General features: G+C 40.8%; 1 non-coding gene across 1 annotated transcript; it reads right to left on the reverse strand.

The window, feature by feature from the left end:
- Positions 1 to 3,060: 3,060 nt before the first annotated feature.
- Positions 3,061 to 3,167, reverse strand: LOC114006987 (U6 spliceosomal RNA). The gene has a single exon (XR_003548642.1). It is a non-coding gene; the product is annotated as a U6 spliceosomal RNA (small nuclear RNA).
- Between the last annotated feature and the right edge of the window lie 573 nt (positions 3,168 to 3,740).

Genomic DNA, 3,740 nt, shown 5'->3' on the forward strand with positions numbered 1-3,740 from the left:
TTCGTGCTTTCTGTCTCTCTCTGTCTCTCCAGCAAGCACCTTATAACAAAATAACTCCCAAAAAAGAGGAAAAAATGAGCCTGATAAAAAGTAATCATATAACATGGCAGGTACACACACACACACACACACACACACGCACACACACACAGAATAGGACATACGGAAAAGCAAATGAAGAATCCCATCTAGAGAAAAACCCAACCCCAGAAAAATTTCCCATGAGTGTTTTCACTGCAAACCACTAAGTGGACAAAAATTCAATCAAACACGAACTTAAATGAATAAAACCAGAGGACAAAACAATAAAATAAGATGAAAAGATCGTTTGTAGCATTGAGAAAACCAGGTGAGCAACAAAGCAGGCCCCGGGAGTAGGAGGTCTACCAAGTAAAACCTCTTGGACAAATCCAAGCCACCACTTATTTTTATCAAGTTTTAGTAGAAAATAGCCACATCGATTCGCTACATATTATGTCCACAGCTGCTTTTGCCCCGGAACACCAGAGTTGAGTGGTTGGTTGCATCAGAAAACAGAAAAATCACAAAATCCATAGTGTTTATCAAGAGACCTTTAAGAAAAAGTTTGCCAACCGCTGCACTAGAAAATTGGTACCTACGAAGAAGCTGGGCCCTCCTGCCTGGCCTCTTCTACCTCACTTCTGTGCTGCTGTTTTCTGGTTATACCCTGAAACCGAACGCTCAGTAGTGTAAGTGCAATCTGAGTGGTGGCTCATAGACTGACCTTCCTGATCTTCAAGCCAGGCCCCTGAGAACTGTCATATTCTTACACGCCTTGAAAACTGTGGACTTCTTACCCTTAACTTGAGTCAAGTAGCTTCAATAATACACAATTATAGCAGCTAGTGTTTAATGCTATGTGCTAGGTAACATTGTGCTCTCCTCAAAATATAGGAAAAAATGATAAAGATGATCTATTGGGACCAGCAGTTAGCATAATGGTTATGTCACTGGACTCTCATGTAGTCAGCCATGGTTTGAGTCCTGGACCCGGTGGCTTAAACTCACGCCGGGCATGTGTGTGTGCATGCCCAAGATCCCAAGAGGAGAATGGAGGAGAAGGGATTGCGGCATGGCCATCCCTCTGGGGGTGATTTCTCGCTTTCTGTCTCTCTGTCTCTGTCTTTCTGGTGAGTGCACACACCATATAGCAAAAATCTCTCTCTCAAAAAAAAAAATGATCTAGTGGCAAAATAAAGTTTAGGCAGTGTTACCTTGATAGAAAATATCATGTATTGTATTGAAATCTAAACATGAGCCAATAAGGAAAGAGAATTATCAGGATCAAAGTTTATAACACTTTGTTCTACCTGCACAACAAACATGTTCTATTCGAAGTATCCTTTTTCGGGGGGGAGAGGTTTTTGTTATAGGGTGCATATGCTCACCAGAAAGACAAAGAGAGACAGAGAGACAGAAAGCGAGCAATCACCCCTCAGAGAGGATGGCCACGCTGCAATCCCGTCTCCTCCATACTTCTCTTCACGCACGCACACGCGCCCAGAGTGAGTTTAAGCTACCAGGTCCAGGACTCGAACCACGGTCAACTACATGGGAGTCCAGTGACATAGCCATTGTGCCAACTACTGGTCCCCAAAGTATCCTTATGGTACACATTGTAAAGATTTATTTACTAACTTCATTAATTTTCAGAAAAAATAGCAGGTTACAACCCTGATGGTAAATATTTATCATTTTCTCAGGGAGCCAAATGCCGACTGTCAGTAAGATGTGACATTTTGCAAGGCAGTCCCACATACAAGGGCTCCCAGTTCAAGTCCAAAGACTTCCCTGAATATACTGGGCATGTGATCCCGGGAGGAGAAAGAGTACAGGTGGGTGGTGGTGTCAAGACTCTGCTGGGGGTGCTATCTCTCACTCTCATAAAATAAATAAACTTTTTAAAAGGTTACAAAATAGAGTGTAAATGATATTTTGTGAAATGTTTTTATTTTTTAATTTTGGCTATAGGGTTCATGCACTCTCCAGACAGAGGGAGATAAGAGAGGGAAAGTGAGAAATCACTCCCTCACCAGGGGAAATGCCCACCCCAAAGTCCATTCTCTTTCAGTCCCCTCTTAGATTTCGGGGACACGTGCACATGCACCTGACATGAATGTCAAGCCACCAGGCGTGGGGTTCAAATTGTGCCATCAGCCATGTGGGACCCAGCACCTATTGGCCCTATGTGTTACTACTGTAACCTCAGCTGGAATAAATAGAAAGCATGTTTTATCCTCACTGGCCATTAGACTGGAATCTGCAAGTGTGAGGCGCAATATCCCACTGGCCAGGCCTGCTACCAACTCCTCAAACCCCTACTCCAGACTCGCATAGCTCCCAGGTGTTGCTTATTATTAAGTTCAACAAAAGTCTACTTATCTGACAATAATTTAAACATATTGTCTAGAAAGTAATTTTTGTTCAGAAATAACCTTTTATAAACTATATATACCCCGTTGTTAGGCAGCTATTTTCTTTTTTTTTTCAAGTATCACAATGTTTATTGATAGATACAAGCATATAAAATCAGGGCATGAACATGACTTGATAAATTAAGTAGAGGGAACAATTCAAATTCTCACCATTTGTTTCACACCCACAAAAACCACTTTAAGGGCATTAACGATCTCTCAAAACTCATCAGTTTTGTGCAAGTAAACCATGTTTCTTTTAAAAAGACTTGTGCACTTGCCCAGGCTCAAGGATATTAAAATCTAGCACATAAAGCCCATTACTAGAGGTAGAAATACAGACAATATACTATTACGGCAACAACCATCAATTACAGTTAAGAGTTTTACTGTAACAACCAATGGATAATCAAATATTGCAACAACTCAAGTATTACTGAGCAAAGTGCATTTCTACAGTATTCAGTGTTGCTATTCAGTTTTCTAACTTAAAACAGCCTCTGATAACTGGCAGCATAGAAGGTCCTTGCAATAGACTGCCTCTGCTTGAGAATTTATGATGTAATTATTGCATGCTGCTAATATACTATCTAAACATTAAAGATACTCCTAAAATATTTGATGGAAAAATATGGAACGCTTCATGAATTTGCGTGTCATCCTTGCGCAGGGACCATGCTAATCTTCTCTGTATCGTTCCAATTTTAGTATATATGCTGCCAAAGCGAGCACCTATTTTCTATACTCTCTGTGATCACTGTATTTTTATTTTAATCACACCCAGTTCTCAAGATATGTCAAAATGTACTTAGATATTGTTAGCTAATCGAATATGCTAGCTTTTCTTCTTCGACTCTTTCTAGTCCAAGCCACACTCTCTAGGCACTATGTGAGGAGCCAGAGAGAGCAATAACTAAGACCCCAGGTTTTAGGAATTTAGTCATGACTGCAGATAAAAAAAGTTCAAGACAGATATGCAAAACAGGAGAGGAAAAAGTTTCTTCTCATGTTCAAAATCTGATCATTTTGTGGCTGCCTGAAGCATTTTGAGAATTCTGGGGTAGAATCAGGACTCAGAAAATTGTCAAAATCGGTTTGCCAAGGGCATGTGTGATTTGATTTGTATCATATGTTCATGACTTTTTGTGGCCTTAAAAGAAAAAAACAACTATGTGGCCAGCAGGTGGCACAGTGGTTGTGGTACTGAATTCCCACATGGTCGACCACAGTTCAAGTCCTGGACCTGGCTGCTAAAAACACGCCAGAGACGTGTACGTGTATGCCCAAAATCCCAAAAGGAGAATG

This window comes from Tupaia chinensis, unplaced genomic scaffold (assembly GCF_000334495.1).
Source record: "Tupaia chinensis unplaced genomic scaffold, TupChi_1.0 Scaffold000112_1, whole genome shotgun sequence".
Lineage (NCBI taxonomy): Eukaryota > Metazoa > Chordata > Mammalia > Scandentia > Tupaiidae > Tupaia > Tupaia belangeri.